The following is a 13,190-nucleotide window of genomic DNA, read 5'->3' on the forward strand; positions in this document are numbered from 1 at the left end:
CCATGGAGCCATCCTCAGTATCCAGGCCAACTTTGCTCCAATGGAGCCTTGGCTACAGGAGGGGAAGAGAGAGACAGAGAGGAAGGAGCGGGGGAGGGGTGGAGAAACAGATGGGCGCTTCTCCTCTGTGCCCTGGCCTGGAATCAAACCCAGGACTTGCACATGCTGGGCTGATGCTCTACCACTGAGCCAGGGACAAAAAGAGACATTCTTATGTTAGTGAAAAGATAACTAAAATACTCTCCATACTTAGAAATTTAAGAACACATTTTTCTTTTCCAACTTTATTAAGATGTAATTGACAAAATATAATTGACAGTTTATGTATGCAATGGAATGATTTTATACACATATATATTGTTAAATAATTAGCACAATAAGGTTAATTAATATATCCATCAACTCACATAATTACTTTTTGTGCTTGTGTTGAGAACATTTAAGATTTATTCTCTTTGCAACTCTAAAGTACAGTATACAGTACTATTAACTATAGTCATCATGCTGTACATTAGATTTCCAGAAATTATTCATCTTGTAACTGGAAGTTTTTACCTTTTGAATAATGTCTCCTCATTTCCCTCTATTCCCATATCCTACTAACTACTACTGTACTTCTTGTTTTTATGAGTTCAACTTTTTTAGATTCCACAGATTTGTGAGATTATACAGTACTTGTCTTTCTCTGTCTGACTTATTATACTTAACATAATGCCCTCAAAGTCCATGCATGTTATTGCAAATGGCAGGATTTCCTTCTTTTTTATAGCTGAGTAATATACCGCCATATATATATACAAGAATATATATATATATATTCTTTACCTACTCATCCATTGTTGGACACTTAGGCTGTTTCCATGTTTGGCTATTGTAAATCAACCTACAATGAACCTAAGAGTGCACAGTTTTCTTCAAGGTAATGGTTTAATTCCTTCAGATTTATACCGTATGTGGAAGTATAGTCGTTCTATTTTTAATTTTTGGAGGTATCTTCATACTGTTTTTTCCATAAGTGTTTGTACCAATTAACGTTTCCACAAACACTGCACAAATGTTTATTTTTTCCATGTCGTCACCAAAACTACGTATCTCTTGTCTTTCAGATGACAGCCATTCTAAAAGGTTTGAGGAGATATCTCTTTGTGGTTCTGAATTGCATTTCCCTGGTGTTTACAATGTTGAACACTTTACTATGTACCTGTTATCCATTTGTATGTCTTTTTTTTTTAATTTTTTAATTTTATTTATTTATTTATTTTTGAATGATTTTATTTTTTTAATGGGGCGACATCAATAAATCAGGATACATATATTCAAAGATAACAGGTCCAAGTTATCTTGGCATTCAATTATGTTGCATACCCATCACCCAAAGTCAGATTGTCCTCTGTTACATTCTATCTAGTTTTCTTTGTGCCCCTCCCCCTCCCCCTTTCCCTCTCTCTCTCCCCCCTCCCCCCCGTAACCACAACACTCTTATCAATGTCTCTTAGTTTCACTTTTATGTCCCACCTACGTATGGAATAATACAGTTCCTCATTTTTTCTGATTTACTTATTTCACTTTGTATAATGTTATCAAGATCCCACCATTTTGCTGTAAATGATCCGATGTCATCATTTCTTATGACTGAGTAGTATTCCATAGTGTATATGTGCCACATCTTCTTTATACAGTCATCTATTGACGGGCTTTTTGGTTGTTTCCATGTCCTGGCCACTGTGAACAATGCTGCAGTGAACATGGGGCTGCATGTGTCTTTATGTATCAATGTTTCTGAGTTTTGGGGGTATATACCCAGTAGAGGGATTGCTGGGTCATAAGGTAGTTCTATTTTCAGTTTTTTGAGGAACCACCATACTTTCTTCCATAATGGTTATACTACTTTACATTCCCACCAACAGTGTATGAGGGTTCCTTTTTCTCGACAGCCTCTCCAACATTTGCTATTACCTGTCTTGTTAATAATAGCTAATCGAACAGGTGTGAGGTGGTATCTCATTGCAGTTTTGATTTGCATTTCTCTAATAACTAAAGAAGATGAGCATCTTCTCATATATCTGTTGACCATTTGTATTTCTTCCTGGGAGAAGTGTCTGTTCATGTCCTCTTCCCATTTTTTTATTGGATTGTTTGTTTGTTTGTTGTGGAGTTTTATGAGTTCTTTGTATATTTTGGATATTAGGCCCTTATCTGAGCTGTTGTTTGAAAATATCATTTCCCATTTAGTTGGCTATCTGTTTATTTTGTTATCGGTTTCTCTTGCTGAGCAAAAACTTCTTAGTCTGATGTAGTCCCATTCATTAATTTTTGCCTTCACTTCTCTTGCCTTTGGAGTCAAACTCATAAAATGCTCTTTAAAACCCAGGTCCATGAGTTTAGTGCCTATGTCTTCTTCTATGTACTTAATTGTTTCAGGTCTTATGTTTAGATCTTTGATCCATTTTGAGTTAATTTTAGTACAGGGGGACAAACTGTAGTCCAGTTTTATTCTTTTGCATGTGGCTTTCCAGTTTTCCCAGCACCATTTATTGAAGAGGCTTTCTTTTCTCCATTGTGTGTTGTTGGCCCCTTTATCAAAAATTATTTGACTATATATGTATGTGGTTTTATTTCTGGGTTTTCTATTCTGTTCCATTGGTCTGAGTGTCTATTTTTCTGCCAATACCATGCTGTTTTGATTGTCGTGGCCCTATAATATAGTTTGAAGTCAGGTATTGTAATGCCCCCAGCTTCATTCTTTTTCTTTAGGATTGCTTTGGCTATTTGGGGTTTTTTATAGTTCCATATAAATCTAATGATTTTTTTCCTCCATTTCTTTAAAAAATGTCATAGGAATTTTGATGGGAATTGCATTAAATTTGTATATTGCTTTGGGTAATATGGCCATCTTGATTATATTTATTCTTCCTAACCAAGAACAAGGAATATTCTTCCATCTCATAATATCTTTTTTGATCTCCCTTAACAATGGTTTATAGTTTTCATTATATAAATCCTTTACATTCTTTGTTATGTTTATTCCTAAGTATTTTATTTTTTTTTGTTGCAATCATGAAGGAGATTATTCTTTTGAGTTCATTCTCAAATGTTTCATTGTTGGCATATAGAAAGGCTATTGACTTCTGTATGTTAATTTTGTATCCTGCGACCTTACTGTATTGGTTTATTGTTTCTAGTAGTCTTTTTGTGGATTCTTTGGGGTTTTCGATGTATAGGATCATATCATCTACAAAAAGTGATACCTTTAATCTTCTTTTCTGATATGGATGCCTTTTATTTCTTTGTCTTGTCTGATTGCTCTGGCTAGAACCTCTAGTACCACATTAAATAAGAGTGGAAAGAGTGGACAACCCTGTCTTGTTCCTGATTTAAGGGGGAAAGCCTTCAGTTTAGTGCCATTTAATATGATGTTTGCTGATGGTTTATCATACATGGCCTTTATCATGTTGAGATATTTTCCTTCTATACCCATTTTGTTGAGAGTCTTAAACATAAAATTGTGTTGTATTTTATCGAAAGCCTTTTCTGCATCTATTGATAAGATCATGTGCTTTTTGTTCTTTGTTTTGTTGATATGGTGTATTATGTTAACCATTTTACGTATGTTGAACCATCCTTTAGATTCTGGGATGAATCCCACTTGATCATGATGTATTAATTTTTTAATATGTTGTTGTATTTGATTTGCTAGTATTTTGTTTAGTATTTTAGCATCTGTATTCATTAGAGATATTGATCTGTAGTTTTCTTTTTTTGTGCCATCCTTGCCTGGTTTTGGTATGAGGGTTATGTTGGCCTCATAAAATGTGTTTGGAAGTATTGCTTCTTCTTCAATTTTTTGGAAGACTTTCAGTAGAATAGGAACCAAGTCTTCTTTGAATGTTTGATAAAATTCTCTGGTATAGCCGTCAGAGCCTGGACTTTTATTTTTGGGGAGGTTTTTAATGGTTTTTTCTATTTCTTCTCTACTAATAGGTCTGTTTAGGCTTTCTGCTTCTTCTTGACTCAGTCTAGGAAGGTTGTATTGTTCTAAGAATTTATCCATTTCTTCTAGGTTGTTGAATTTAATGGCATAAAGTTTTTTATAGTATTCTACAATAATTCTTTGTATATCTACGGTGTCCGTGGTGATTTCTCCTCTTTCATTTTGGATTTTGTTTATATGAGTCCTTTCTCTTTTTTCCTTGGTAAGTCTTGCCAGGGGTTTGTCAATTTTGTTGATCTTTTCAAAGAACCAGCTCCTTGTTCTATTAATTTTTCCTATAGTTTTTCTGTTTTCTATTTCATTTATTTCTACTCTGATTTTTATTATCTCCTTTCTTCAGCTGGTTTTGGGTTGTCTTTGTTCTTCTTTTTCTAGTTCCTTAAGGTGTGCAGTTAAGTGGTTCACTTGGGTTCTCTCTTGTTTGTTCATATATGCCTGAAGTGATATGAACTTCCCTCTTATCACTGCTTTTGCTGCATCCCATAGATTCTGATATGTCGTATTGTCATTTTCATTTGTCTATATATATCTTTTGATCTCTGCACTTATTTCTTCTTTGACCCATTCATTTTTTAAAAGTATGTTGTTTAGTTTCCACATTTTTGTGGGATTTTTTTCTTCTTTTTTGCAGTTGAATTCTAGTTTCAAGGCTTTATGATCAGAAAATATGCTTGGTACAACTTCGATTTTTCTGAATTTGCTGATATTGTTTTTGTGGCTCAACATATGGTCAATTCTTGAGAATGATCCATGTACACTGGAGAAAAATGTATACTCAGTCACTTTGGGATGAAATGTCCTGTAGATGTCTCTCATATCCAGGTGCTCTAGTGTTTTGTTTAAGGCCACTCTGTCTTTATTGATTCTCTGTTTGGATGACCGATCTAGAGCCGTCTGCGGTGTATTGAGGTCTCCAAGTATGATTGTATTTTTGTCAATTTTTGTTTTAAGGTCAATAAGTAGCTCTCTTATATATTTTGGTGCTCCTTGGTTTGGTGCATATATATTAAGAATTGTTATGTCTTCTTGATTCAGTGTCCCCTTAGCCATTATGAAATGGCCATTTTTGTCTCTGAGTACTTTTGCTGTCTTGTAGTCACCGTGATCAGATATGAGTATTGCTACGCCCGCTTTTTTTTGGATGTTATTTGCTTGGAGTATTGTTTTTCAGCCTTTCACTTTGAATTTGTTTTTATCATTGTTACTTAGGTGAGTTTCTTGTAGGTCGCATACAGTTGGATTTTCTTTTTTAATCCATGCTGTTACTCTGTACCTTTTTATTGGTGAGTTTAATTCGTTTACATTTAGTGTAATTATTGACACTTGTGAGTTCCCTATTGCCATTTTATAGATTGATTTCTGTTAGTTTTGTGTCTTTTTTGATCCTTCTCTTTCATTTTTCTATCTTTTGTTTTTATTTAGTTGTATTCCATACATCTTTCCTCTGTTGATACCTTTTTTAAAAAAAAATTTTTTTTTTAATTTATTCATTTTAGAGAGGAGAGGGAGAGACAGAGAGAGAGAAGGGGGGAAGAGCTGGAAGCATCAACTCCCATATGTGCCTTGACCAGGCAAGCCCAGGGTTTTGAACCGGCTACCTCAGCATTTCCAAGTCGATGCTTTATCCACTGCGCCACCACAGATAAGGCCCCTAACTTTTTAAAATCATGTGCTTCTATGGTGGTTTTTTCAATGGTGGTTACCTTTAAGTAATGAAAAGGGTTTCTGCCCTGTTCATTATAGTGCACTATTTTGTGAGTACTTTTGCACTCCATCGTCCTTTGCTACTGTTAATCTCCATCCTCTCCCCCCCTTTCCTTTTGTTGTTGTCACAGTTTAAATTTGGTTTTATTGTGTTCTTCTTGGAGCTTTTACTTGTGGCTTTGTTTTTGTTTTGTTTTTTGTTCTTTGTATCTGATTGGAGAACCCCCTTTAGTAATTCCTGGAGTGGGGTTTTTCAGATGATAAATTCCCTCATCTTTTCTGTATCTGTGAACATTTTTTATTTCTCCTTCATATTTGAAGGATAGCTTTGATGGGTATAGTATTCATGGCTGAAAGTTCCTCTCTTTCAGGACTATAAATATTGGGGTCCACTCTCTTCTAGCTTGTAGAGTTTCTGTTGAGAAATCGAATGATAATCTAATGGGCCTTCCTTTATATGTTGTATTCTTCTTTTCCCTGGCTGCCTTGAGAATTTTTTTTTGCCGTTGGTTTGTGCCAATTTCATTATGATGTGCCTTGGAGTAGGTTTGTTGGGGTTAGGAAAACTCAGTGTTCTGTTTGCTTCTTGAATTTGAGGCTTTAGTTCTTTCCACAGGCTTGGGAAGTTCTCATCTATTATTTGTTTGAGTATGTTCTCCATTCCATTTTCTCTCTCTTCTCCCTCTGATATTCCTATTATTCTTATGTTATTCTTTTTGATGGAGTCATATAATTCCTGTAGGGCTATCTCTTTTTTTATTTTTAAATTTTTGAGTCTCTTTCTTCTTCTCTCTGTTGTGACTCAAGTTGCTTGTCTTCTATTTCACTAATCCTACCTTCTCTCTGGTCTGTTCTATTAGGTAAGCTTGTTACCTCATTTTTTACCTCATGAATTGAGTTTTTCATCTCTTTTTGATTTGTTTTTATAGTTTCAATTTCCTTGGAAATATATTCTTTGTGTTCATTGATTTGTTTTCTGAGCTCATTAAATTGCCTTTCTGTGTTTTCTTGTATATCTCTGAGTATTTTTAGGATTTCTATTTTAAACTTTGTCGTTTTACTCCAAGGTTTCCAATATGTTAAATTTTTTCTCCATAGATTTTTCCTCATCTATCTGTGTTACCTCTCTTTCTTTTGTATCCATGATATTTGATTTTCTCTTCCTTAATGGCATCTGAGGGTGGTTTTGTTGATAGTACTAATGAGATTTAATAAAGAATAAAAAGTTAAGAAAATAAAAAATCGAAAAGAGTTGTTTTTTAAAAAAAATTAATAATTAAATTAAGAAATAAAATAAAATAAAAAGTAAAAAGAAAGAAAATTTCCCCCCCTCCTTTTTTCCTCTCCTCTCCTCTCCCCTCTTTCTTGAGAAAATCTTGTGGTGAAATGTGAATTATATTGTACTAAATAGAACAAACAATGCGTGTAATGGAGGGCCTGAATTGGGGAGAAGTAATAAGGGGGGGAGAAAAAAGGGGGGGTATGGATCTACAAAAAGAAAATAAGGAAAAAATTTGGGTCAAGAATAAAATGATTTGCTTTTAGGTGTTGGTTGACTAAGAGTTATGATGAGAGGAATAAGAGGGGAACAGGAAAATGGGGGGACAAATTAAAACATTACTATTGTATGTAGTGGAACAAGAACTAGATAAAATGGAGAGCCAGGGATGGGAGCACTGTTAGTGAGTTAAAAATGTGAAGTAAAAACCCCCCAAAATGCCACAGACATAAGTTTGAGTCCCAGATAAGATAATTTGTTTGTTATTGAGGTTTGAATGAGAGAAGATGTAAAGGAGAAAGGAAGAAACTAATATAGAGGAAGAAAAGAAAGAGAGAAAAAAAGAGGGAACCACTAAAAGAAGAAAAAAGAAAAAAGAGGAGAGAGAGAGTTAAGGGTTTTGGAGTGCAACCCTCACAGAGAGAAAGGAAGAGGAAAGAAAAGATAATGGGAGATGTAAGTAACACTTATGGGTAGTGTAGTTCAAGGAGAGGAGAGAGTAAGACTGGCAGAGAGTTAAACGACCAAATTGGAGGAGGACAAAAAAAAATCAAGAATGAAGATAAGAGAAACAAACGAACTAATATAATAAAATGGGATAGGTTATAAAGTCTGTGGATTATTCTTGATTTTGAGAGGTTATCTTCTTGTTTTTTCTTTTCTCTCCCTCTTCCTGGTCAGTGACTCTGTACCCAGGGTTCTGCCCCTTTGGCATGCTCAGGTAGAGGTTTGCAGTTGATAAGTCTCTATGGCGATGTCATGTATTGTGCTTCAGTCCCGTTGGCAGTCGAGGCTCATTAGCATTTATAGGCTCTGACAGTGAGAGAGTCTGTGTTCCTGGAGCCTCTCTCCTAGTCTTTCCTTCCTCAATTTGTAGCCTGATAATCCAGCTATGGGGTTGCTGCTGCCTCTGCCTGGATAGTAAGAGGCTCAAAGAGCTGGCAACTCCCCATTCTATTCCCACTCAGCACAGGGCTCTGGGTAAGGCTCAGTCAGTCAGAGCTGCTAGCATAATCAGGCAGGGCTTCCGCCCACTCAAAGACCTCTGGCTCTGCCACTCTGTCCAGTAACATGGGCAGGTGCCCACTCCCGGGGCGCTTGGAGAAAACTCTCGCTCACTATCTGCGCGCACAGGCCAGGATATCAGGCTGGCCATCTCACCCTCTGAGTGAAATCCCTGCCCGCACGGAAAAGTTCCAGTGTTGGAATTGGCTCTCGCTCCCTCCCCGTGCATGGCTTTTTCAGGGCACTGGAGCAGCCCGGAGATTCCGCTTTCAGCCCACACAAAGGCCTCTGACTCTGCCTCTCTGTGGGATAACACGGGCACCCACTGCAGAGGCTTTCAAAGGAATCTCTCACCCACTATTTGCGTGCGCCGACCAGGAGATCGGGGAAAATGGCTGCCTCACTTGTTTTTCTATGTCTGGGTTTAGCACTAGTGTTAGCTTGTATTGCCTGGGTTGCCACAGAAACAGTTTTTCCTTGGCTTGGATCTCCGTGCCACAGCCTAGTTCGGCCGTTTGTGCCACAGCCTGGATCTATTCACCCCCTTTGCCCACCTTAGTTTCTATACTCTCAGTTCCCAGTGAAAGCCGCCCTATTTAGGTTAGTGAGGAAGGCAGAGCATTTCTTACTCCCTGTTTCCTTCGGGGTTTGATTATATATTTAGCCAATTTTTCGCTCGACCATACCTTCAGGTGTATTGCGAAACATCTGGAGGCTCCAAGGATAGGTTTTTCTGTTTCTGGTTGAAGATCTTGTTGAGTTTTGGGGGAGATTTATCGGTATCGCTTCCTACCACGCCATTACTCTGACATCATCTCCTTTGTATGTCTTCTTTAGAAAATATTTGTTCAAGTTCTTGGCCCATTTTTAATTGGATTATATGGGGAATTTATCTGTTTGCTATTGAGTTAATGAGTTCCTTATATATTGTAGATATTGACCCCTTTTCAGATAATGGGACTAAAAACATAATAAATGGTTTACACTTATATTCTGCGATTCCAAAGGTTGCCTTTTTATTTTGTTGATTCTTTTTTTATGCTATGCAGAAGCTTTATAATATGGTGTAGTCTCACTTGTTTATGTTTGCTTTTGCTTTTGCTTTTGGTATTATATTCAGAAAATCATTGCCAACATCAACGTCAGGAGCTTTTCCATGTTTTCTTCTAGAAGTTTTATGGTTTCAGGTTTTTACATGTAAGTAATCTATTTCAAGTTAATTTTTCAGAGTGGTATAAGAAAGGGGTTCAATTTAATTTTTCTGAATGTAAATATTCAGTTTTTCTAATACCATTTATTGAAGAAATTATTCTTTCTTTATTATGTATTCTTGGCTCCCTTATCAAATATATTAGTTGACTATGGATTTATTAGTTCTATGGATTTATTTTGGACTCTTCATTCTAGTACATTTGTCTGTGTCTCTTTTTATGCCAATATCACATGGTTTTGATTACTTTAGCTTTGTAATATGTTTGAAATTAGGAAGTGTGATGCTTCCAGCTTTTTGTTGTTGTTTTTTTCTGGATTGCTTTGACTCTTTGGTGTCTTCTGTGGTCCCATATGAATTATGGGAACTTTTTCTATTCTGTTAAAAATGCCCTTGGAATTTTGGTAGAGATTTTATTGATTCAATAAATGGCTTTAGGTAGCTTGAATATTTTAACAATATTAATTTACTCAACCATCAATATGAGATGTCTTTCCATATACAGGTGTCATATTCAATATCTTTTATCTATAGCTTATAATTTTCAGTATACAGATCTTTTGCCTCCTTAGTTTAATTTGTTTGTTAATATTTTATCATTTTGATCCTACTGTAAATGAGAATGTTTTCTTCCTTTACAGAAAATTTATTATCATTGTATAGAAATGCAACTGATTTTTATATATTATTTTTCTGTCCTGCATCTCTCCTGAATTTGTTGATTAGTTCTCAGATTTTTGAGGCGTCTTTAGGATTTTTATATACAAAATTATATTATCTGCAAACAGAAAAAAAATTTACTTCTTACTTTCCAGTTTGGATGTCATTTACTTCTTTTTCTTGTTTAATTGCTCTGTCTGGGACTTTGAATAGTATGTTAAACTGGTGAGACTGGGTACCCTTGTCTTGTTCCTGATTTTAGAGAAAAACTTTTAACCTTCTCCATTGAATATAATGTTAACTGTGGGCTTATCAAATATGACTTTAATTATATTGAGGTACATTCCTTTTTATACCCAATTTGTTGAGATGTTTTATTATGAAAGGAGGATGAATTTTCTCAAATGCCTTTTTTTTTTTTTTTTTTTTTTTTTTGTATTTTTCTGAAGGTGGAACGAGGAGAGACAGTCAGACAGATTCCCGCATGCATCCGACCGGGATCCACTCGGCACGCCCACCAGGGGTGATGCTCTGCCCACCAGGGGCGATGCTCTGCCCACCAGGGGGCGATGCTCTGCCCCTCCGGGGTGTCGCTCTCCCGCGACCAGAGCCACTCTAGCGCCTGGGGCAGAGGCCAAGGAGCCATCCCCAGCGCCCAGGCCATCTTTGCTCCAATGGAGCCTCGCTGCGGGAGGGGAAGAGAGAGACAGAGAGGAAGGAGAGGGGGAGGGGTGGAGAAGCAGATGGGTGCTTCTCCTGTGTGCCCTGGCTGGAATCGAACCCAGGTCCCCCACGTGCCAGGCCGACACTCTACCGCTGAGCCAACCGGCCAGGGCCTCAAATGCTTTTTTGTGTATCTATTGAGATAATCATATAATTTTTCTTTTATTCTATTAGTGTGGTGTTATCACATTTGTTGAATTACATATGTTGAACCATCCCTGCATCCCAGTGATTAATCTCACTTGATCATGGTGTATGATCATTTTAATATGCTGTTTAATTCATTGTGCTAGTATTTTGTTGAGAATTTTTCAATTTACCCTTATCAGGGATGGCCTTTAAACTTTTCTGTAGTTTTCTTACCTGACTTTGATATCAGGGTAATGCTGGTCTCCTAAAATTAATTTGTGAGTGTTCACTACTCTTTAATGTTTTGGAAGAGTTAGAGGAGGATTGGCATTAATTCCTATTGAAATGTTAGCTGGAATTTACCCAGGAAGCCATATGATGCTGGGGTTTTCTTTGTTGGGAGGTTTTTGTTTACTGATTCAATCTCCTTACTTGTTATTTGTCTTTTCATGTCTACTTATGATTCAGGTTGTATGTTTCTAGTAAGTATCTCATTTATTCAAGACTATTCAGTTTATTTGTATATAATTGTTCATAGTAGTCTTATGAACTTTTGTATTACTTTATTATGTTATACTATCTTTTTTCAATTATTTTTTTAGTATTCTCTTTTTTTTTCTTTAGTCTAGCTGAAGTTTTGTAAATTTTATCTCTCAACAAAAAATCTGCTCTCTCCGCCTGACCAGGCGGTGGTACAGTGGATAGAGCATCGGACTAGGATGCAGAAGACCCAGGTTCGAGACCCCCAGGTTGCCAGCTTGAGCGTGGGCTCATCTGGTTTGATCAAAGCTTACCAGCTTAAACCCAAGGTCACTGGCTCGAGCAAGGGGTTACTCCGTCTGCTGAAGGCCTGTGGTCAAGGCACTTATGAGAAAGCAATCAATGAACAACTAAGGTGTTGCAACAAAAAACTAATGATTGATGCTTCTTATCTCTCTCCATTCCTGTCTGTTGTCCCTATCTCTGATTCTCTGTCTCTGTTAAAAAAAAATCTGCTCTGAGTTTTCTTAAATTTTTTTTTAGTCTCTATTTTATTTATTTCTGATCTGATCTTTGTTATTTCTGTTCCTCTGCTAAGCTTGGGCTTAGTTTGATGTTTTTTCCCCCAGTTTCTTGAAGTATAAAGTTACGTTGTTTATTTGAGACTTTTTTTCCTTAATTTAAGCATTTTTGCTATAAAATTTCTGTTGATGCTTTTTTTGCTGCATCCCATAGTTTTAGTATGTTCTGTTACCATTTTCAATTGTTTTAAGATTTTAAAAAATTTACCTTTAATTTCTTCACTGATCCACTGATTTTTCAAAATTGTGTTAATTTCCACATATTTGTAAATGTCCACTTTTCCTCTTTTTATTGGTTTCTCATTTTATCCCGTTGTGGTTAGAAAAGTTATTTAGTATGATTTCAGTATTTTTACACTACATTTTTGTGACAACATATGATCTGTTCAAAAGAAGGGTCCATGTGCTCTTGAGAATGTGTGTTTTGCTGTAATAAATTGAATGTTCTCTATGTATCTATATTCATTTGTTCTAAATATAGCCCAAATCCAATGTTTTCTTATTAATACTTCATTTGGATGACCTACCCATTGTTGAAAGTGGGTGTTGAATTCCCTTACTATTACTAGTATTATTGTCTCTTTCTACCTTCAGACTTCAAAGGAATTGCTTAATATATATATGTTCTCTGATGTTGGTTGTATACATATTTGTAATCATTACATTGTCTTGAATAATCTACCTCTTTGTCATTATATAATAACCTTCTTTGCCTCTTGTTAAAGTTTTTGACCTAAATTCTAATTTATCTAAGTGTAGCTACTCTTCTCTTTTTTTTGGACTTTTTGAAATGAACATTTAAAATAAAATCTTTTATTTTTGTATCCAGTGTCCTGTTTAGGTCTGCTCTGTAGCTTCTACCCTATCTTGTAGGCTGTATTTCCAAATACAGTGTACAATAGTTTTCAGAGTCTTTCTGGTTGCTAGTTAGGTCAGCTTATTTCTTCTTGGGAGTTCCTGATAAATCCCTGCTCGTATCACATGCAAAATATGAAAGGCTCTTTCCTGAGTTGCCCATAATTAGTAGGAATGTGGGCTCTGGATCTGTGAGTTAGAAAAAACTTTCTCTTGCCTATGTCCTCTGCCTACCTCGTACTGGCAGGTATAGGGCAAGGGATGGACCACCTGCTTGGAATCCACTGATGCTACCACAACAAATATATCAGGCCACCACTCCTGATTGAAGATTTGTTGATCTTTCTGGGTTTT

General features: G+C 36.2%; 1 protein-coding gene across 3 annotated transcripts in view; it reads left to right on the forward strand.

The window, feature by feature from the left end:
* MAGI2 (membrane associated guanylate kinase, WW and PDZ domain containing 2) overlaps positions 1–13,190 on the forward strand; it is a 1,730,241-nt gene that overhangs the window by 1,147,703 nt on the left and 569,348 nt on the right. The gene's annotated exons all lie outside the window — the stretch shown is intronic.

This window comes from Saccopteryx bilineata, chromosome 7 (genome assembly GCF_036850765.1).
Source record: "Saccopteryx bilineata isolate mSacBil1 chromosome 7, mSacBil1_pri_phased_curated, whole genome shotgun sequence".
Classification (NCBI taxonomy): Eukaryota; Metazoa; Chordata; class Mammalia; order Chiroptera; family Emballonuridae; genus Saccopteryx; species Saccopteryx bilineata.